Genomic DNA, 23796 nt, shown 5'->3' with positions numbered 1-23796 from the left:
CCCCAGTGCAGATGGTCCTCATCAAGTCCCCAGCTGGACCCCACAGCTAGTGAGGTGTCTGTCTGCCCAAGAGCAGAGCTCTGAGGATCAAAAGCCTCTGTCCAGTACAGCACGAGGGTGACTGCTGGGGCTGTCCTTCCTCATGGGCAGAAAGGTCAGGGAGACTCCCTTGATCCCTGAACTCTGCCCAGCCCACACCTCTCAGGGCAGGGCGGGGGGCCAGCTGCAGGCACTGGCAGTGAGGAAGCTGATGGGAGGTGTGTCTTCCTCCCTCCAGAGCTGGGGGCGGGGGAAGCTGAGGGCTCCAGCTGGGAGGTACCAGGTCATGTGAAGCAGATAAAACCAGGAGGCCAGGCCACGGAGCACAGCTGACAGCGCCTCAGACCAGAACCGATGCCCTCCATCCCTCTCCCACTTACTGGCAGTGTTCTCTGTGCAAGGTGCTAGGAGTATACAGAATATGCACTCCTAGTTTGAGGACTAGTAATGAGAATAGTATAATTCCTAGTATAGGGATAGCCCCTGACTTCCAGGAAATTACAAACTAATGGGGAGACAGATAGACTAATGGGGAACGGAACATTGATCTATAAGTTACTTATAAGGAATGTAAGGGAGCCAGGGAAGGCTTCCTAGAGGAGCTGAACTTTGTGCTGGGACTCTAAGGTTGAGTAGGAGTTTGTTGACCAGAGTAGGAGGGAGGGGGCATTTCTGGAGGAGGGAACAGCATGAGCAAAGACACAGAGAAGTGCTTAGAAAGAAAGAGGGAAAGGGCAGGCTTCCCAAAGCCTCCTGAGAGCCTCCCCTGTCCTGGGGACATCCCACCACAGTTGCCAATTTCTGGGTGGTGGCTTCGGAGGACAAACCTCTTCCTGGCATGCAAGGACCTCCAAGGCATGGCCCCAGTCATACTTCCTGCTTTCACTTTCTGCTCCCCCGCTCTGTCCCTGGACGTGTCCCCATTCTCTGACTCTGCCTGGGCTTCCCTGGCTCCACGCCTTTGCTCAAGCACTCCCCCCAGCTGGCATAACTAACGTTCCTGACCCCTTGTGCCCCCATCTCCACTTCTGCCTCCTCCAAGGTCCTGCTTCCTTCAGGAGATTTTCCTGATGATCCTCCAACCAGAGGGACCACTTTCCTCCCCACTTTCAATGCCTTGGCCATTGTGTTGCTTTGGAAGGCACCACTCATATTCTGCCTAATTCTGCTGCTCTTGGCTTATGTGTACACGCCCTTCACTGGACTCCTTGAGGGCAGGGGGCCCCTAGCACAGGGGCCTGTGCAGGCCTGGCATTGGTGTCTGTGGAGCTGAACGGCCTTGACTTGCTAAAGGACCCAGAGAGAACGGACTTGCAGGTAGTTGTGCCTACGCTGTCTTCTCTCTGCCCTTGCCCAAAAGGAAGGTCTTTGTTTTTTAAGTAGCTGGAATTCTTCCCTAACTCTAGTTGTGCATTCCTGGTTCATGACCGCCCCTTCAGCATTTCTTCCGTGGCTCTCCTTCTAAAGGCTTCTGGCCCCTTAAGACAACCATGCCCCCTAAGTTTTACCTTGTGCACCAATTCTGATGGATTAGTAGTGGGTGTCCTAGAATATTATGTCCAGAAGGATTCTGTGGATGATGAGGGCTCTGGAGAGAGAACACCCTGGCTTAGCAGTGCCTGCCTTGGTGGGGACAAAGGGCTGCCTCTGCCTCAGGGAGCTTATCAGATGCTTTTCTCACATTAAGCCAAGACTGGGGCACTGGGTGAGTGTGGCCTTTGCCTCTGGTGGAAGGTGATGGGGAAAGTGCATAGGAGCGGAGCTGGGGGCCCCAAAGGCCCTTCTTGGGATCTCCTGAGGCAGACCTTGGAGTCAGGTGTGTGAATGTCTGGGTCTGTGCTCTGACCAGGCCCCCTCCTGCTCTTGACACAGTGGGTCCCCGGAGGGGCTGTGGCATCGTACCAAGACCAGGAGGGCCTCCGTGGCTCAGGATCCCCGGCACTTCCTCAGCAGGAAGGCCAAGGCGATGGCACCGAGTCCGCACCCGTGGGAATGCTCCCCACTCCCTTCTCCTCCCAGGGAGCTCAGGCCTTCAAGAATGATGAGAAGGTAGCAAAAGTGAATAATCTCTGGAGGCGTTTTAGTTCGTGGCCTTGACTTGCCTCATTGTCCTTGGGAGCCGTGTGCTCTCCTAGTGGCAATTCCTGGAAGTGCAGGTAGATGTGACTTGGCCTGGGGGCCAGGAGTGGCCTTTCCCAGCTGGATGGCAGCCATGTGGTCTCACAACCTGACACTCCTCCCTGTGCAGAAAGGCTGCCTAATGTCCTTGGCAGATGGTCCTCACTGCTGCCTGACAACCGCCAGCGAGGCTGCTGCCCAGTCTGTGCCTTTGTTCCAGTGGCTCTGATCAGTGACAGCCCCTTTCTCCAAACAGTCATTTGGTTTCCTCCCTCAGGTCTGTGCTGACACTGGGTGTCCACCTGCTCAGCCCCAGAGTGACTCAAAAGCACACAGAATGAAGAATTTTAAGGCTTTGGGTCAGTCGTTGCACATGTTTTCAAAGCTAGAACAGCTCGCCCTGCCCCCTGCCCCCAAACCATGGTCAGCTTCTATGAGCTCTCTGGCCCCTGTCACTGAGTCCAGGCTCACAGCCAGCCCTTGCTGTGACATGTGCATTTTGAGGCTCATTTGCCCAGAGAAACTGTGTAGGTGCATCTCGTTATGACACTTCTTGCCCAGCCCAGGAAGATGGGCAGATATTTTACTCCTAGAGCAGACGCAGGCACAACAGCCCCAAATTGTTTTTTCTAATTTAATTTGACAAACCTGAATTTCAGGAAGTTCTTTCTCATCACTGACCCAAATACCGCCTGCTCAAGCTTAAAGTAATTTCCTCATGCTCTGGGGAATACCCTTCTCTGTATCACAGGCCCCTCTTTGGATAACTGAACCACAATTCGGGTCATTTTAGCAGCATCCAGAAGCCTTGGATCCTCTCCCCATCCTTCAGAGACCCAGGTTCTCAGTTTGGGGTCACGTGGGCAGCCCCTAGGTCTCAGGAGCCATCCTACGTGCCCGGCGCTGTGCTCAGTGTAGACTAGTCAATCTTCTCCTCAGTACAACCCAGCGGAGCAGGGCTGCTGGTATTATCCTGCTCGCTAGATGCAAGAATGAGTCTCAGGGGTAAAGTAACTTGGCTAAGGACACAAAGCCAGCATGTGGAACAGCTGGGATCCAATCCCTACATCCAACAAGGCTTCAGAGCGGGCATTTGGTCCAACCATGAGCCTCCACCAGAAGACCTCTGTGAGCATTTGGGCACATGTATCCTCCAACCTCGCCCCCATTTTATGCCCGTCTCCACTCTGATTTTGCATTGATCCTTTCCATCTGCCTAGCTGACCTTCAGTCATGGAACTGTCTTTGTTCAAAGGCAGGGCCCTTCAGAAGGGCTTCTGGGGCAGGTGAACTTGACTTCCCCAAGTCTTCACCCTTGTATGTAAAATGAGGATAATAATACTACACTTTACGATCATTATAATAATAACAGCTAGCTTTTTAATAAAGCAATTACTAGGCGCAGGAATAATTTAGCAGTTGACATGTATAATTTCATTTAATCCTCACAAAAGCCCTACGAGTTAGATATTATCCTCATTATAACAGATGAGGAAACAGGCTCGGAGAGGTTACATAACACGCTCGAGGACAAAGTGAGCAAGAGGAAAAGCCAGGATTTGAACTCACGTCTGTCTGACCCCAAAGCCTGCACTTCTCACCGCTCTCCTGTAGAAGATAAGTGGGTTACTGTGGGTAAGCCTGCCGTGGGGGAAGAAAACCAGAAGAAACCAGCTGCCTTGTTTCCATCCTAAAGGTCGGCTTAGCATTCAAAGAAACTGCCTTGAGCAGTGATGTTGGCCTTTGCTCAGGGCGGCGTCCTGCAGCACAAGGACCTGCGGCTCACCACCAGCGAGATTTCCTTAAAAAAGCATTTTCATGGGACACCCCTGGCAGTCCAGTGGTTAAGACTCCGAGCTTCCCCTCTCCTCGCTTCCACTGCAGGGGACACAGTTTCGATCCCTGGCTGGGGAACTAAGATCCCTCGTGCTACTCGGTGCGGTGAAAAAGCATCTTCACACATCACCCCCTGTCCCCAAAATATCACTCCTCACAGCATCTGTTCAGCCTCTCCACTCTTCTGTCTCCTCCCAAGCCCTCTTCCTGATTGCCCGTCCCAAAGCCCCATCCCCTTGCCTTTATAAAGTCACCTGCCTTGGTCCTCTCTTCGGCAGATTTTTCTGGGAAGCCACCGTGCTTAAAATCAGGCAGTAGGGCTTCCCTGGTGGCGCAGTGGTTAAGAATGCGTCTGCCAATGCAGGGGACATGGGTTCAAGCCCTGCTCCGGGAAGATCCCACGGAGCAAATAAGCCCGTGCGCCACAACTACTGAGCCCGCGTGCCACAGCTACTGAAGCCCACACGCCTAGAGCGCGTGCTCCGCAACATGAGGAGCCACTGCAATGAGAAGCCCGCGCATCGCAACGAAGAGTAGCCCCCGCTCGCAGCAACTAGAGAAAACCCGCACACAGCAACAAAGACCCAACGCAGCCAAAAATAAATAAATAGATTAAAAAAAAAATCGGGTAGTAAACTCACATGAGAATGGAACATGCTTGTGCTTGGCATCTGGACTCAGTGCGTGTCCAAGGCCAACAGAAAATCCTAATGGCTGAGGGGCCAACCGAGAGGTGATTTAGAGAACTACCTTCCTCAGGGGCCCCCTCCCCCATCGCATCTCCATCGCATCTCCATCTTCCTTCCCCTCCATCAGTACCTCGCGGAGGGAGGAAGAAGGGGAGATATTTGTCCCTCCTGACTCACCATAGGACCCATCTCTGCACGCTCTGCACCCCCCCAGATCAATGCCCGCCGACCCTCCAGTCTCCACGCCCTCTCCTACCTTTTTTTTTTTTTTTTTTTCTCGGTACGCGGGCCTCTCACTGTTGTGGCCTCTCCCATTGTGGAGCACAGGCTCTGGAAGCGCAGGCTCAGCGGCCATGGCTCACGGGCCCAGCCGCTCCGCGGCATGTGGGCTCTTCCTGGACCGGGGCATGAACCTGTGTCCCCTGCATCAGCAGGCGGACTCTCAACCACTGCGCCACCAGGGAAGCCCCCTTTCCTACCTTTGACTCCTGCTGCTTTCATCACCCCTGCCACTCGTCCTGCCTTTGTTGTTACCAAACTTTCCGTGGTGGGTGTCACGTCTCCTTAACTAGGCTGTGTGCTCCTTGAAGGTAGGACCTTGTCCCTTCCACGGAGCCCATGAAGGTGCTGGCTGCACCAGCTGATGGAACTTGAAATAGATACTAACTAAAGATTGGACAGGGACATGTCCGTGGGATGAGGGTTAAGAGTGTGGTCTCTGGAGTTTGCATCCTGACTCCATCACTGTGGTAGGTCATCCCCGGGTCCCATGCCTCCGTGGAGCATCCTCCCAGGCTGACTCTGGGCGTGGCCTGGTGATTTGCTTTGGCCAAAAGAGTGGAAGAAGTGATGGACCCGTTCCGATCTTGGCCCTCAAAAGGCTTTGTGCACTTTCCTTCTCTCTTGGAACCTTCCCACCATCCTGAGGAGAGCCTGTGGAGGACCATGTTTAGGGGAGCCTTCCTAGGCCAGACCAAGTAAAGCCGCCCCATGGACACAAAGGCATGAGGAAGCCCAGCTGAAATCAGCCTATCCTGGCCCAAGTCAGAGAACCACCAAGCTGACCCACAGACTCACCCAATAATTATTATTAGCCTGTTATTAGACTTTTGGTGGATGATTTTTCTGGGAAAATGCAGTATTAACGTAGCAATGGATAACTGATACAGCCATTTACCAGCTCGGTGACCTTGGGCAAGCTGTTTAATCTCAATGTACCTCAAGTTCCTTGTCTGTAGAGTGGGGATGCAGTGGCCGTTTTTGATAGCTTGCAATTGAGTCTCTTGTCTGGCAATTACTTCAGCCGAAGAGCTGCCTCACCCAAGGTTCTGCCACCTTCCCCAGGGCAGCCTGCATCTGGTGGCCAGCTGATGTGTGTATAAAGGTCTGGGCCCCTTGTTTGGGATGAGTCTGCAAGGCCATTCTGACTCTAGAGCTGCCTGTGGGATCATCAAGCCTCTGTTGTGACTGTATTGTCTTCCCTCCTCCCTCTGCCCAGTCCAGCTGTTTCCCCTCCACAGGGGTTGAATCCAAGAGTGCGTCCAATAAACCTCTTCCATTCATATCTCCATCTCAAGAGTCTGATTTCCTGGAACTCACGTGTGAGAGCAAGGGACCACGTGCCAAGTTCTGGCCAATGAGGTGAAAGCAAAAGAATCACATGGGGCTTCCCTGGTGGCGCAGTGGTTGAGAGTCTGCCTGCCGATGCAGGGGACACGGGTTCGTGCCCCGGTCCGGGAGGATCCCACGCGCCGCGGAGCGGCTGGGCCCGTGGGCCATGGCCGCTGAGCCTGCGCGTCCAGAGCCTGTGCTCCGCAACGGGAGAGGCCAGAACAGTGAGAGGCCCGCATACCGCAAAAAAAAAAAAAAAAAAAAAAAAAAGAATCACATGACAGTTTCCCGAAATGTTCCTTGAGACTGTTCCCTTCTAGAGAACCAACTGGTGGCTGCCCAGGGAGGTGGGGGTAGGAGATGGAGTGGAAGTTAGGGCTTAGCAGATGCAAACGATTGTACATAGGATGGCTAAACAACAACGTCCTGCTGTAGAGCACAGGGAACTATATTCAATAGCCTGTGAAACCCATAATGGAAAAGAGTATGAACAAGAATATATATATATATATATATATATATATATGTATAACTGAACCACTTTGCTGTGCAGTAGAAAATAACACAATATTGTAAACCAACTATACTTCAATAAAATAAATTTTTGAAAATACCGTTGTCTTCAAACTCTGCTTGTTACCACTACCAAAAGAATTTTGGAAAACTGTATACATCCTTCCATATTTTTTAGACCTAAAATTTTTCTTTAGAGTTTTAAATGTAATTTTTAAAAATTTTAATCAATCTTAACATTTAAAAGTAAAACTATTCACTTTTATTTTAAATTTTATATAAAAAATAAAGTTTGTAAAAAACTTGCAAAATAATATAATGACTTCTTGTATGCCTTTTCTTAGATTCATTAATTTTTTTTTTTTTTTTTTTTTTTTTTTTTTGCTGTACGCGGGCCTCTCACTGCTGTGGCCTCTCCCGTTGCGGAGCACAGGCTCCGGACGTGCAGGCTCAGCGGCCATGGCTCACGGGCCCAGACGCTCCGCGGCATGTGGGATCTTCCCAGACCGGGGCACAAACCCTTGTCCCCTGCATCGGCAGGGGGACACTCAACCACTGCGCCACCAGGGAAACCCAGATTCATTAATTATTAATGTATTAAACTTAAAAAGAAAGGTTTTGGGGGGATTGTACTTCCCCAGGGAGGTGGCCAGAGCTGTCCTTGACTTCCCTAAATGTTTTCAGAGAGGGAGCAATAGTACAGTTGTTTAGCTCAAGTGTGGAGTCAGACAGTCTTGATTTGAATGCTAGTTCTGACACTTAATTAGCTCTGTGGCCTGGGCAAGTTATTTAATCTCTCTGTATCCCCAAATCTATCTCATATGGTTGTATGAGGACCAAGTGAGTTAATATTATAAAGCACTTACAATGTTACCTGACATATTGTATGTTCAATTTATGTTTATGGCACAAATAAAATGCACCAATAAACAAATAATTATTTATTGTTAGAATAATTAGGCTTCAGAGCATATTAACAAGAAGAAGAGAAGACACTATAATACTAGTAAGTTGCAGGCTTACAAAAGATGTACTTAATGATTATTGTTAAATGCATTATTTACAGGAGAATCACATAACATTGTTGTTAATCTAATAAGAACATGGTAGGAATAAACAAATGAGCAGAGAAATGATTGATGATTGATAGCAGGCAGGAGACGTATCCAATTTAAAAAAAAAGAATGATTTTCCATTATCCAATAATTTGGGAGCAAAAGTTAATGAAACATTTTTTCTACAGGTCATTAAATGTTTGCAAAAATATAAAACACTAAAGTGCCTCTGATATACGTTCCTTTTATTTAAAGACGTCGTGTTCAGCTGTTGAAAGTAAATGTGAAACTTTTCACTTCCTCCTCCTGGAAGTCATGCGAATATGCAAAGGAGAACAGACCGAGACAGGACGGCTGAGGGTGCCAGCCAAGCTCTTGCACGGCTGAGAATAGCCAGGGCACGGGTGCGCCTCACAGCGGATCGGCATCGAATGCCCAGACGCTTTTTAAGAATCATGAATATTTTTCAGACAGACAGATAAGGCATGGCGCTTGGCCATGTGTTTGTCACCTGCGTGATGTAAAGTATGATCACCTTCAGAACTTCACCCGCTTTGTGCTCAAGGGATCCGCCCTCAGGAATCAGGCATTCTTAGACAGTTGGGGGTGTATGGAAATGAGTACCATCATCGGGCTTCCTTGGTGGTCCAGTGGTTAAGACTCCACGCTTCCGCTCCTTGGGACGCGGGTTCCATCCCTGGTCGAGGAAGTTCTGCATGCCTTGAGGTGCAGCCCCTCTGTGACATATCTGAATCCAGAACACCCCAACATGGGCCAAAGTATCTTTTTATTTTATTATTTTTATTTTTTAGCACTGCTTTATGTACTCATTTTCTATTAAATTCTTTAAAAAGTTTTTTTTAATTGAAGTATAGTTGATTTACAATGTTGTACTAGTTTCAGGTGTACAGAAAAGTGAATCAGTTATACATATACATATATCCACTCTTTTTTAGATTCTTTTCCCATATAGGCCATTACAGAGTATTGAGTTCCCTGTGCTATACAGTAGGTCCTTATTAGTTATCTATCTTATATACAGTCGTGTGTATATGTCAGTCCCAATCTCCCAATTTATCCTTCTCCTCCCTTCCCCCTGGTAACCATAAGTTTGTTTTCTACATCTGTGACTCTCTGTTTTGTAAATAAGTTCATTTTTACCCTTTTTTTAGATTCCTCATATAAGAGATATCATATGATAGTGGTCTTTCTCTGTCTGACTTGTTTCACTCAGTATGACAATCTCTAGGTCCATCCACAAAATATCTTCTTTTTATTAATTTCACATTGTGCCCATAACAAAAATATATACATGACAGAGAAGACATGAAGATGTGTCATAGGCTTGAGGTGATTCGACTAAAAGAGGATTCATCAAAACTGATATTTTGGTGTCTTTTGTTTGGGGCCACAGAGCTTTTGCATTCCAAGAATTGATAATAATTAACAATAATTCATAACAAAATCCAAGAGGGGTGAGAGGCTGAAGCACACCTGAAGCGTCTCACGTGGCATGGATTAAACACCTTCCCTCTCCATTAGACAAAATTATTTTCAGCAATAATCATAAAAAGAAATGATGACATTTCATGTTTTTCCCGACTCAATAAAAAAAGTCTAACCTGTAATTTGCCCTCCTTTTCACTGTTTAAACTTTTTAAACGCACATAAAAAGTCCAAGTAGACAGAGGTAAATAACTCAATTCATTTCTTTTGTCTTTATAGTCAAGGTGCCGTCATAGTTTCCTTTGAATCTACTGTTTGAACACAGATATGTGTTGCAGAGATGCAGGTGCTGACCTAGCGTGAAGGGAGCTCAGATGAGTCCGAAGGAGGGAACCCTCATAAACTCACTCTGGAAAGGGGTACATGGGGCTGAGTTGGTGGGTGTCAGGGGCCCACTGTATAACTGGAGTTTTCAGGATTAAATTCTATGTTGAATATAATGTTTTTTAAAGGTTAAATTACGCAAATACACCAATTTGAAGTTTACATATCTATTATTGAAAGCCAGTGGAAACCACAACATTTGTGTAGATTAGAACTTAGACCAACAAAATATTTTTTTCAGGGAGGAATATGTTATCAATGAGGTTGTTTGTTTTATTTTTTTTTAAACATTTTCCTCCAATATTTATTTATTTATTTGTTTTTATTTGGTTGCGCTGGGTCTTAGTTGTGGCAGGCAGGCTCCTTAGTTGCAGCCTGCTGGCTCCTTAGTTGTGGCTCGCAGGCTCCTTAGTTGTGGCATGCGAACTCTTAGTTGTGGCATGCATGCGGGATGTAGTTCCCTGACCAGGGATCGAACCCGGGCCCCCCTGCAATGAGAGCTCGGAGCCTTAACCACTGCGGCACCAGGGAAGTCCCTACTGAGGTTGTTTAGAATTGCCCCGAGGTGATAATATAGAGCAGCCCATTTGGGGGGCGGTTAATGTTTTAAAATTCTCTATGGACGATGCAGCCTATTGCCCGCCCACAGTGGTGGCTGCAGGGTCGGGGGGAGTCCCACTACCGTCCTCTTGCACACGGTTGATAAGAGGCCCACCTTTCCTTTACAAGGTGGCAGAACAGTCAACAGGCAGGTGGGACAGAGAACCAGCAGATACCTTGAGTGCAGGCAGGAAGAAGGTGATAGAGAATTTGAGTTGGTGGCAATCGATTCTCTTCCAATGGTGTGTTGAGTACTCCTTGGACCGAGGCAGAGGGACTTGCCCTCAGGCTGGCAGAAGGGGAAGGAGCCTGGGCTCTGGAGGACTCCATGGAGAGCGCCCTGATTTCACTGATGTGAGAAATAAGATTCCACTTTTCATGGGGTTTCTGACACTTCCAGGGGTCAGGGAAGGTCCCGAGATTTCAGGGGCCTGAGATCTAAAGGACGAATAGGTGTTTTCTGAGTAAAAAGAAGAGGGAAGAAAATTTCATGGAGCTGGAAGCTCAGATAGGAAAGTCAAGAGCCAAGAGCCAGGGCTTCCCTGGTGGCGCAGTGGTTAGGAATCTGTCTGCCAATGCAGGGGAGACGGGTTTGAGCCCTGGTCCGGGAAGATCCCACATGCGCGGAGGAACTAAGCCCGTGCGCCACAACTACTGAAGCCCATGTACCCTAGAGCCTGTGCTGCACAACTAGAGAAGCCACTGCAATGATAAGCCCATGCACTGCAACGACGAAGAGTAGCCCCCATTTGCCGCAACTAGAGAAAGCCTGCGCACAGCAATGAAGACCCAACGCAGCCAAAAAAAAAAAAAAAAAAAAAAAGAGCCAAGAGCCAGCGTGGTGAGTTTGAGGAATGGAAATAAGTTCAGGTTCGAGAGGATCTTGGGGGTCGTGAGCAGGAACTCCAGAAGAATGGCTAATGATTCATCTGGGTTTGTTGGCCTGGCCCAGTGCCATGGTCTGGGAGCTCTGTGTTCTAGGAGGTTCTTAGAGGCCAATCCAGAAATCCAGGGCCCTGCCCTCCCAGGGTTGCCCTGGGCAACCCCTGTTAGAAAAGAATCCTGTTTACTACCTTGTGACTCATACTCACCTGTGGTTTCTATAGTTGCCACCAACAATGAAGCATAAATCCATTCCTGGAGGGTGGGGTCCGCAGGGCGAGGCCGTCCTCTTCCTTCTCTGGCTCAGAACCTGGCAGAGTTTCCCAGACTATAGCAGAGGGGACTGAGGGAGAGAGTTTGTCTACTGAATCTCAGGTGTGGGTTTTCTTGGGAGGGGAAGGAGCTGAGTCGGGTAGAGGGACAGATCTCTGCAGTTGGGCCTGGGGGTACACACAGTGCAGCCCCCAAGCTGATCAGAAGCTCCCTCTCTCTAGATAATTATGGGGAGAGCCCAAGAGGTGGAGAGAGAGAGAGAGAAAGAGAGCGAGCCTTCGGGTACAGAAAAGTTACAGCAAGATTCAGGGGACCCAGGCACTTTCTTCACCAGAGACAAATGGGGTTTGGTCCCCAGGGTGGTGGTGGGATGACAGGCCAGATTCAGAAATGCAAAGCTGGGGTTGGTGGGTGGGGCATGGGGATATACACAAAGGAACCAGAAGAAAGGAAGCCAAAGGGACAGACAGTCTTTTTAAAAGACCATCTCAGGGAGATGCAAGAGGGAGGAGATTTGGGTATATGTGTATATGTATAGCTGATTCACTTTGTTATAAAGCAGAAACTAACACACCATTGTAAAGCAATTATACTCCAATAAAGACGTTAAAAATAAATAAATAAATAAATAAATAAAAGACCATCTCGTATGTATAACTGATTCACTTTGCTGTATACCTGAAACTAACACAACATTGTAAATCAACTAGACTCCAATTAAAAAAAAAACAAAACACCATCTCATCCCATACGTTTGCACAAAGTCTTACAGGTTACAAAGCACCTGTGCATCCACTTTCTCATTTGCTTTTTACAGAAGCCATGTGAGGAAAAGCCAGAGCAGGGAATACAATCTATCCTAGAATAGGGAGACTCAGGCTTATCAAAGTTGACTAACACAGTCAAGGTCAAAACCAAGACGAGAATCTAGACCTCCTGGCTCACAGTCCAGTGCCCTTTCCACTAAACCAATGTTTTTTCAAACTTTGGCATCTACAGACTGTTTTAGTGGGTGTCAGTTACACACAAAGTACTAAAAATTTTGATATATTTAAAAAATTATCACAAATTTAAAAATAGCATAATGAAACATTTATTTTAAAAAGTAATAAATCAGGGGCTTCCCTGGTGGTGCAGTGGTTGAGAGTCCGCCTGCCGATGCAGAGGACACAGGTTCGTGCCCCAGTTTGGGAAGATCCCACATGCTGCGGAGCGGCTGGGCCCATGAGCCATGGCCACTGAGCCTGTGCATCCGGAGCCTGTGCTCCGCAACAGGAGAGGCCACAACAGTGGGAGGCCTGTGTACAGAGAAAAAAAAAAAAAAAGTAATAAATCAGGGACTTCTCTGGTGGCGAAGTGGTTAAGAATCCGCCTGCCAATGCAGGGCACATGGGTTCGAGCCCTGGTCTGGGAAGATCCCACATGCTGCGGAGCAACTAAGCCCATGCGCCACAACTACTGAGACTGTGCTCTAGAGCCTGCAAGTCACAACTACTGACCCCACGTGCCCCAGCTACTGAGGCCGTGTGCCTAGAGCCCATGCTCTGCAACAAGAGAAGCCACCACAGTGAGAAGCCTGCGCACCACAACGAAGAGTAGCCCCCGCTCGCCACAACTAGAGAAAGCCCGTGCACAGCAACGAAGACCCAACGCAGCCAAAAATAAATAAATAAATAAATAAACTTATTTAAAAAAGAAAGTAATAAATCAACGAGAAAGATATATGTGTAACCTTCACTAGGGTACTTATATTGAGCTTGATATCAGATAGTTTGAGTCATGGCTCAGGTTTGAGTCAGCCAGCCAGTTTTTTTCTTTTTTTTCCTGTTTCCACTAAATTAGGACAAGTTAAGCAACGTCACTGAGTGCTTCATGAGACAGTCCTGGATAACAGATGAAACTTGTACTCAACTGTGCAGAGCATTCTTGGGGAAGGCGGTTTGCTGAATGATCAGAATCCAAATGTACAATTTGGAAGACTGACTGTTTTCACCTGGGAGGTCCGTCAACTGGATTCCTTATCCAGTCTTTGGCTTGGTTCAGCTTTGGAAAGTACTTCTTGTTCTGATGTAGAATTACAAGCTGTGTGTGTGTGTGTGTGTGTGTGTGTGTTAAAATATCCACAACACAACGTTTTTTTATCCAAGTGGTTTTAAAATATGCCCAATTATATGTTTTTTATTTCTTTTTCAAAGAAATCAAATGTTGGGACATGGTAAAACTTTGATGATGCAACTGTGCCAGGGTTCTAGCTTTAAGAAATCCTGATATTTTATGCCCAACGTTACAACTGTGAAATTTTGGTTCTGGGTGATAGATTCTGATATATCACTAAGATATACTACGTGAGCAAACCATGTGCCTTTGGAAAAAAATGCTCTTTCTTGGCGCTATCAGTCACGAAATGTCATCCCACATTTCAAAATCTCACGTAATGAAAAGGAAAAAGTAAAACTATCTTTAGGGCTTCCCTGGTGGCGCAGTGGTTGAGAGTCCGCCTGCCGATGCAGGGGACGTGGGTTCATGCCCCGGTCCGGGAAGATCCCACATGCCACGGAGCGGCTGGGCCTGTGAGCCATGGCCTCTGAGCCTGCACGTCTGGAGCCTGTGCTCCGCAACGGGAGAGGCCACAACAGTGAGAGCCCCGCGTATGGCAAAAAAAAAAAAAAAAAAACTTTCTTTATTTCCAGATGACATGGTCTTATATATTAAAAGAAACCCTAAAGAATTTATAAAAACAAAAAAACCCCCAAAAAACCCCACCACAATAACAACAAAAAACAAACAAAAAAAACCCCCAACCCTGATTAGAGCTAATAAATAAGTTCAGTAAAGTTGAAGGATATAAGATCAACATAAAAAATCATCTTCATTTCTATGTACTAGTAGTGAACAATCTGAAAGTGAATTAAGAAAACAATTCCATTTATAATAGCATCAAAAAGAATAAAATACTTAGGAATAAATTGAACCGAAGAAGTGCAAGACTTGTATACTATGAAACACTGTGAAACACTGTTGAAAGAAATTAAAGGTTTAAATAAATCTAAAGACATCCATGTTCATTGTCTGGAAAATTTAATACTGTTAAGATGGCAATATTTGCTGAATTGACCTACAGATTCACTGAAATCCCTATTAATACTGCTTTTTTTTCCCAGAAATGGACAAGCTAATCCTAAATTTCATATAGAATTGCAAGGGACCAAGAATAACCAGTACAATCTTGAAAAGACAAGAGTAAAGTTGAAGGACTCATTTACCAATTTCAAAACTTACTACAAAGATTTCTACAGTAATCAAGACAGTGTGGTATTAGCATAAGGATAGCCATAGATCAATGGGATAGAATTGAGAGTCCAGAAATAAACCCATATGTTTATGGTCAATCAATTTTTGAGAAGGGTGCCAAGACCATTAAATGGGGAAAGAATAGCTTTTTCAACAAAGGATGCTGGGACAACTCAATATCCACATGCAAAAGAATGAATTTGAACCCTTACTTCATACCATATACAAATTTTAACTCAAAATAGATCAAAGACCTAAATGTAAGAGCCAAAACTATAGAAATTTAAAAGTAAACATATGTGAAAGTCTGTGTGACCTTGGATTAGGCAGTGGATTTTTAGAAATGATAACAAAAGCACAAGCAATTAAGGAGAAGAAACCAGATAAACTGGACTTCATTAAAAATAAAACTTTTGTGAATCAGAGAATTCCCTGGCGGTCCAGTGGTTAGGACTCTACACTTTCACTGCTGAGGGTGCATGTTCAATCCCTGGCCAGGGAACTGCAAGCCATGTGGTACAGCCAATAAATAAATAAACACATAAATAAATAAATAAAACTAAGCCAAGAATAAAAAATAAAATAAAACTTTTGTGGGTCAAAGAACACTAACAAGAAAGTGAAAATACAACCCACAGAATGGGAGAAAATATTTGCAAATCACATATCTGATAAGGGGGCTAGTGTCCAGAGTACATAAAGAATTCTCACAACTCAACAAGAAAAAGACAACTCAGTTAAAAAATGGACAAATGGTTTGAATAGATATTTCTCCAAAGAAGATATACAAATGGCCAAAAATCACATGAAAAGATGTTTTTAACATCTTTAGATACTAGGGGAATGTAAATCAGAACCACAATGAGATGCTACTTCACATCCCCTGGGACAGTTATAACAACAACAACAACGACATCGACAAGTGTGGGCGGGCATGTAGAAAAGGTGGAATCCTCATACATTGCTGCTGGGAATGTAAAACGTTTCGGCTGCTGCGGAAAGCAGTTTGGCAGTTTCGCAAAAGGTAAAACATAAAATTACCATAGGACTCAGCAATTTCATTCCTGAGACAACTGAAAACATACGTTCACACGCAAGCTTGTACATGAATGTTCATAGGAGCATTATTCGAAATAGCCAAAAAACAGAAACAATCCAATGTCCATCAACTGATGAATAGGTAAACAAAGTGGGGTCTATCCATACAGTGGAATATTACTCAGCCGTGAAGAGGAGTGAAGTACTATTACGTGCTATGACATGGCTGAACCTCGAAAGCATGGTGCCAAGTGAAACAAGCCAGTCACAAAAGGCCACATAGTGTATGATGCCATTTATATGAAATGTCTAGAACAGGTAAAGCCATAGAGACAGAAAGTAGATTAGCAGTTGCCAGTGGCTGGGGGAGGATGGGAATCTGCATTAACAGCGAATAGGTATGGGGTTTCTTTCTGGGGTGACAAGAATGTTCTGGAAGTAGATAGTGGTGCTGGTTGCATGACATAGTGAATATACTTAAAATCACTGGAGGGTACACTTTTAAATGGTGAATTATCATTTTTTAAATAAATTTATTTATTTATTTTGGGCTGCATTGGGTCATCGATGCTGCACGGGGGCTTTCTCTAGTTGCGGCGAGCGGGGGCTACTCTTCGTTGAGGTGCACAGCCTTGTCATTGCAGTGGCTTCTCTTGTTGTGGAGCAAGGGCTCTAGTCTTGTGGGCTTCAGTCATTGTGGCACGTGGGCCCAGTAGTTGTGCCTTGCGGGCTCTAGAGCGCAGGCTCAGTAGTTGTGGCACACAGGCTTAATTGCTCCGCAGCATGTGGGATCTTCCTGGACCAGGGCTCAAACTCATGTCCCCTGCATTGGCAGGCGGATTCTTAACCCCTGGGCCACCAGGGAAGCCCTAAAATGGTGACTTTTATGTTATGTGAATTATATCTCAATAAAATGCTAAAACAAAACAAGACTCGTGAACTCCTTTGCCCTCCAGCATCCGTGTCCTTCCTAGGGGTTGCGGGTAGGAAGCAGGTTCCTGTACTTGCTGCCTATTTCTGTGACCACGTTGAAAAGAATGTGTCCTTAGTGACTGCTGTTTGACTCATGGTGAAAATGTTTTCTATTTCCTGAATTGGGTTCAGGACACATATTGAGGGCTGTCAGTGGTTCTCCGTGAATTAAACAGTGTTGGAACTGGAATTCATATGATGATCATAATAATAACTCACCTTCACTGAGTGCTTTCTATTCAGTATATGCCAGATGTTGCCCTAAATGCTTTATATGTAGTTCTTCACTAATCTTTACCACAACTGTATGAAACAGGCATTGTTATTACCATTACCAACATCATTCCCAATTTTCAGAGGGAAAAACTGAAGCTCAGAGTTAGACAACCTCCTTTATTAGAATTTAGACCTCCTACCTTCTTGCTCCCAAAGCCAGTGCTTCCTCTGTCCTGATTCCGGTGTGTCTTTTTCATTTACCAAATGATCTCTAATAAGACAAAGTATTTTTCTCTTGCAGTAGAGAATTTTAGAGGTAAGTGGAACAGAAACTCATTGACTACTTTGCCATCATATATGTTCTCCCCCTTCTGAAAGCTATTGCACCGTCTGGATATGAGGATTTTCACCAGCCACAAAGAGAACTGAATGCTGACATCCGTACCTGATGGTGATTGATCTTGAAATTAGTTTGCCCTTGTTCTCTGACATCCAACGGTGGCGATAAAACTGCTTTCTAAGTGTCTGTGTCACTAACTTCACAACTGGTTTGTCTGTCTTCTCTGTTGTGTGTCTTGTACTCATGTTTGCTTGAAGAGTGAGGGCAACTTGGAGTGATGTGCTACATTCCTGGGGCCTTTCTCTCCATCACAAACTTAAATTTTTATTCTGGGAAATGCTATATTGCAGTTATTCTGGAAAAAATCAGTAGGCTCTAACTATGACCGATACACAAGCTTTAATGACTTTGAACCTTGATTTGACATTTTAGAGCTGATAATGCACTGGGGACAGGGGTGAATGGTCAATAAAACCCAGTTTCCAGATAATGTTTGTGGTAGTTCCTATTTGCAGTTTCTTTTTTCTTACTGTGCAAAATAATCACTCACATTTTCCTTCATCCCAGCACCTTTAGACATATTATATCCCCACTGAAACCCAGTTCACAGTTTATGAATGGCATTGTTCTGAGTTGTCAGATCCATATTACTACCTTAATTGCTACATTTACAAGTCAAGGAAGCACTTTTGAGCCATTCATGCATTTTTCTAATTTGGGGGTATAACATAGCACAACAGTATGAACATATAAAGCGCATTTTAAAAGGTGAAGAAAAACATGCATACGACAGGAAAATGATTCACCAGAGTCCCCTGTCCCCATTAATTAAATCTTTAAGAATCTGAAATCTTTAGGACTGTAATAATTATTAATATAATGAGACGCTGTGACAGCTGTAATCAATGCCACATTTCGAATTTGTGTAAAGTGGAGAACTAAGGTGCTTATTACTTTTTTCCCTGAAACTACCAGTCTACCTGAGAGCCCAGTGATACAACTTTTCTTGGAAACATTTCAAGCCTCCAAGAGTTGTTGTTTTTTTAAAAATATTTATTTATTTATTTATTTATGTTTGGCCGCGTTGGGTCTTTGTTGCTGCGCGTGGTCTTTCTCTAGTTGCGGCGAGCGGGGGCTACTCTTCGTTGCGGTGCTCGGGCTTCTCACTGCAGTGGCTTCTCTTGTTGCGGAGCACGGGCTCTAGCACGTGGGCTTCAGTAGTTGTGGTGCGCAGGCTCAGTAGTTGTGCCTCGTGGGCTCTAGAGCGCAGGCTCAGTAGTCGTGGCGCACGGGCTTAGTTGTTTCGCCTCATGTGGGATCTTCCCGGACCAGGGCTCGAACCCGTGTCCCCTCCACTGGTAGGCGTTTCTTAACCACTGTGCCACCAGGGAAGTCCTCCAAGAGTTTTTTGGTTTTGTTTGGTTTTTTTTTGGCTGCGCCCCACCAGATGCGGGATCTTGTTTCCTGCTCCAGGGATCGAGCACGCGCTCCCTGCAGTGGAAGCACGGAGTCTTAACCACTGGACTGCCAGGGAAGTCCCTCAGTGCTCCGAGAGACTTTAAATTCCTGAGAGATGGGCTGCGGGGAAGGACAGAAGAAGTGTGGACAGAGGCCATCCGAGGTGCTGAGGGTAGGCTCAGAGCAGGGACTCGGAATCCTGCCATTTCTCCCCCGGCCTGGGAATCCTAGGCAACAATTCTATCCCACCGCCAGGCGGCGTTGTAGAACTAGGGATGGCAGCCCTGGACCTGCGGGGCTGCTTTAGTTATTCCCCAGGCATTCTTGACCGCTAGCTAACACTTCGCTTTGTTTTTCTCCCTTATATTCAGGTTCTTAACCTGGTGACTCTGGTCAGGCTTCTGGTGGTCAGTGAACACCTAGAATTTATGTGTAAAATATGTGTTTAGCTTCATTTTTCTATCTAGAGGGAGGTTTTATAGTTTTGATCAGACCCAAAGTAATAGTATCCCCTTGAGAGAGTAGAATGCAACGATGCTACGTACTCATATGCTGACATCTATCGGTGGCGAGCACGGGTTATATATAAGTTAACACAATAATCGTCAAAATTACCTTACAAGTTATCCCCATGTTACAGAAAACAAAACCCCAAACCCCCTGAAGTTCAGAGAGATAAACGTACTTTGCCCCACGACACACAGCTAATAAGTGATGAGGCTGGGATTTAACTCCAGGAATGCCTGCTTCTCACTGTGCTGTTGCTACACCGAGAAAAAAAAAGCCAGAGACTCACTCATTCATCAGCAAAGATGTAGGAGGGACTGAGTGTGTGTCCAGCACCCTGTACTGGGTGCTGGGGTAGAGGGGGATCCGGACAGCTCTGCTTCCTGCCTTCTTGGGGCTTAGTGCCTGGAGGTGATAGCAGCGATGGTGGCCATGTCAGCAGGAAACAGGCAGTAAACAAATAAGCCTGTAATTGCAAACTGAGAAAAGTGCTCTGAAGGAAATAAAGGGGGCAGCGACATAGAAACATGGGGAAATCTACAGATAGTTTGGCCAGGGAAAACCTGAGCATGTTAGCTCAGAGTAAAGGGTGGGGATTGCCATGGGAAAAGGTGTAGACAGAGCCTTCCGGGGGGGACGAGCCTGGTGTGGGTACGCAGAGGCTGCTGGTGCGGCTGAACAGGGGACCCAGAGCAGAGGTGAGGGTGACAGAGGAGTAGAAGTCATCGGGGCTCTCTAGACCAAGTAAGGAATTGAGATCCTATTCTCATAATAGGAAGCCATTCTAGGGTTTAAAGCAGGAGAGAAATGCCAGCTAATTTATGTTTTTCTTATGTTTAACTGTAAAAGAACCCCAACACAATAACAAATTTACCATCTTAACCTTTTTTTTTTTTTTTAGATGTTGGGGGTAGGAGTTTATTAATTAATTAATTTATTTTTGCTGTGTTGGGTCTTCGTTTCTGTGCGAGGGCTTTCTCTAGTTGTGGCAAGTGGGGGCCACTCTTCATCGCGGTGCGCGGGCCTCTCACTATCACGGCCTCTCTTGTTGTGGAGCACAGGCTCCAGACGCGCAGGCTCAGTAGTTGTGGCTCACGGGCTTAGTTGCTCCACGGCAAGTGGGATCTTCCCGGACCGGGGCACGAACCCGTGTCCCCTGCATTAGCCAGCAGATTCTCAACCACTGTGCCACCAGGGAAGCCCATCTTAACCATTTTTTTAGGTTTACAGTTCAGTAGTGTTAAGTACACTCACATTGTTGTGCAATCAATTTCCAGAACTCTTTTCATTTTGTAAAACTAAAATTCTGTACCCATCAAACAACAACTTCCCATGTCCATCCCCCCGGCCCCGCATTCCCTGGCAACCACCGTTCCACTTCTTTCTGTCTCTGGATTTGACCACAGTAGGGACCTCATGTAAGTGGAATCATACACTCTATGTGTGTGACTGACTTATTTCACTTAACATAATGTCCTCAAGGTTCATCTATGTTGTAGCATGAATCAGAATTTCCTTCATCGGGGAGGAAGAGGACCAGGATCAGAGGCCATGGTGATGGATGGTTCTCCCACGTGGCTGCTGCCTGGCAGAGAGCAGAGTCACGGGGACAGCAAGTGTCGAGCCAGGAGCTGAGTCTTCAGGGAAGGAGGGGAAGTGGCCAAGAGGCCAGCAGACAACTGCAAGAAGGGGCACCAGGAGGAAGGGGAACGGGAGCTAAAGCTGATTGCCCAGATTCTTCAAGGATGTCTATACAGGGGTGGCAGGGGTGGTGGTGGGACGACACTTCTAGAAGCAGCCATGAGGAGCCAGGAGGATGCAAACTTCACTTACTGCCCCTCAGGTATGTAGGGAATGTGAGAATAAGATCAAGGCTAGGTTTGGGGAAGAATTTTCTGACCTGGACAGGGTATGAAGCATGAAGACCGCAGCGAAAGGAGCCCTAGGAGGCATCTTTTCTTCTGGGAGAGGTTTGGGAGAAGAACTGACCCCTCCACCACCCTTCATTTCCTGTCTCCCCATTTTTTTTTGGCGGAGTCTTAATCACTGGACCGCCAGGGAAGTCCCTCTCTCCATCTCCTTGAGGCCTGTTGGGGCTGCCTGGCCTCTTTGGCGGAGAGGTTTCATTTATCTATGGAGCTCCATGAAATGTAGACACTCACTCTTCTAGGCACTGGAGAGACAGCGGTGAATAAAACAGAGGAAAAGAAATCCTGGCCTCACAGAGCTGGCTTCCCAGCACGGGGATTTGTTTAGGTGGGTTCTCATGCAAAAGCATCCAGCAGGGTAACTTACTCACCTGTGCTAGAATCTGGATGTGGGCTGAGTTCGACCATGAGTCACATGGGTTGCCTGCAGGAAGAGAGAGGGGGGATGACATTGAGAAAATGGAAAGAGCCCCAGGGCTTGGGGACTGAGGCCTGGATCCCAGCAACCTTGAACGAGTCATTTACTTTTCCTGGGACTTTACCTGTTAGCTGATCTGTAAAGGGGCAGGATAATCCCTCATTCCCCAATTGTTGTGGAGTTAAAGTGTTGCCTAAACAATTAAGTGGTCTACAAATTGTCATTACAGGGACTTCCCTGGGGGCAAAGTGGTTAAGAATCCGCCTGCCAATGCAGGGGACAGGGGTTCGAGCCCTGGTCCGGGAAGATCCCACATGCGGCAGAGTAACTAAGCCTGTGCACCACAACTACTGAGCCTGCACTCTAGAGCCCACAAGCCACAACACTGAGCCTGAGCTCTAGAGCCCGTGAACCACAACTACTGAGCCCGCGTGCCACAACTACTGAAGCCCAAGCGCCTAGAGCCCGTGCTCTGCAACAAGGGAAGCCACCGCAAGGAGAAGCCCGCGCACCGCAACGAAGAGTAGACCCCGCTCGCAGCAATTAGAGAAAGCGCGCACGCAGCAACGAAGACCCAACGCAGCCAAAAATAAATAAATAAATAAATATTTTTAAAAAAGTTGTTATTACACCATGACTTAAGCCTTCATTGCCTTATCTGAGAATGGGTGCATAATGGCAACTGCCCCTCCCAGGGTGGCTGTATGAATTAAATGCATAAACTAAGCATAAAAGGCTTCCAGAGCTCCTCAGCTCAGAAGGTGGAGACGCGTAGGGGTGAGGTGGGCGGGGCCACGGGGCGGGAGGCGGGGAGTGGGCGGGGCGCAGCGCTGGGAGGGGCAGCGGGAGTCAGGGCGGCCGCCAGGGGGCGCCACGGGGTGGCGGGGGCGGTGGGGGTAGAGGGAGTGGGTCCCGGGGGAGGCGGGTGACTCACGGCGGCGGGAAGGAAGATGAGTCAGCCGTCCTCTGGCTTCCCGCGCCCGCCGCGCCCCGGCCGCCGCCCGCAGCTGACCCTCGGGAGGGCCCCCGAGGGCGCCACCCTGCCGCCGGCCGGGCCCGGGCTTCCCTAAAGCGGGGGCGCGCTGGGCCCAGCGCTCGGCGTTTTCTCCTTCGGGGCCGGGGCTTCGGGAGGAGACTTTGTGCGCGTCTGGGCCCGGGCGCGCCCAGGCTGATCCAAGGGCGGCGGGTGCCAGCTCGGGACCTGGCGGAGGCGCTGCCCGGGGGCCCCAGCTGGGCGGTGGCACTTCCTGCGGGCGGGGGGGGAGGGGGAGCGGCGTGGTTCCCTGGAGAACCGCTCCCAAAAAGGCGGCCGGGCCCTCTGGGATGCTCCGGGTGCCGGGTGGGCTGCAGGCGGCGCGGAGAAACTCGCCCTCACGCCAAAGCCACACGCAGAAAGCCGGCTCTGTACCTTGGCGTGCCGTCTGTTTTTGCCTTTTCCCAGAGTAAGTCAGAAGGAAGAGGAGCCCTGGTCCCGGCTGCAGGTTGACAGGTGCCCGGTGTCCAGAGAGGGTCTGGCTCAGCACCGCCGGGGTCAAAGATGCCCGAGGCCTTGTGGAGCCTGGGCCCTGGCTTCGCGTGTGAGATCCGGCCCAGGCAGGAAGGTGATTTGTCCAAAGGCCTCAGAGAGGAGGCCGAGCTCCTGGGTCTGGACCTCCTGCTCACCAGGCCATGGAAAGTGCTTAAAATAGTTCCTGGCGCATAGTCAGTCGTAATGTATAATAAATTATATATGTATATATGTATGTGTCTCATAGCTCATCTTTATGGGGCGCTTACTGCATGCCCGGTACTGTTGCAAGTGTTCTTCATGGATTAATTGTTTGATTCTCACCACTGCACTAAGACATAGATACTATTGTTATCACCATATGGCAGCTGAGGAAACATGCTCAGAGAAGTTAGGTAACCTGCCCAACATCACACAGCTAGGAAGTATAGTGTGGGAGTTAAACCCAGACCCCCTGACCTCAGAGGCCGTATGCATGAGGCTGACTTCAAATATTGTTGAGGTCCAGGTGTTGACACAGAAATTAACCAGTCGATCTAAGAAAGAAATGGGAAATTTTATTCACGCCAAACTGAGGGTTAGAACCTGGGAACAGCCTCTCAGAAAGCTCTGAGAACTATTTGGCCTGTTAGAGGTCAAAGCACAGTTACGTAAGTTTTGAGAGAGGGCTGTATA

The 23796-nt window shown here is 47.4% G+C and overlaps 1 long non-coding RNA gene across 1 annotated transcript; it reads right to left on the bottom strand.

Moving 5' to 3' along the window:
* Positions 1–9901: 9901 nt before the first annotated feature.
* LOC132499260 (uncharacterized) lies at positions 9902–22637 on the bottom strand. Its single transcript, XR_009533834.1, has 4 exons — positions 22549–22637; positions 21568–21620; positions 11383–11516; positions 9902–10751 (listed from the first exon to the last, which is right to left on the bottom strand). It is a non-coding gene; the product is annotated as an uncharacterized LOC132499260 (long non-coding RNA).
* Between the last annotated feature and the right edge of the window lie 1159 nt (positions 22638–23796).

Source organism: Mesoplodon densirostris, chromosome 11 (genome assembly GCF_025265405.1).
Source record: "Mesoplodon densirostris isolate mMesDen1 chromosome 11, mMesDen1 primary haplotype, whole genome shotgun sequence".
NCBI lineage: Eukaryota > Metazoa > Chordata > Mammalia > Artiodactyla > Ziphiidae > Mesoplodon > Mesoplodon densirostris.
Note: the sequence above shows the minus strand (reverse complement) of the source record. Positions and strands in the feature narration are given on the sequence as shown.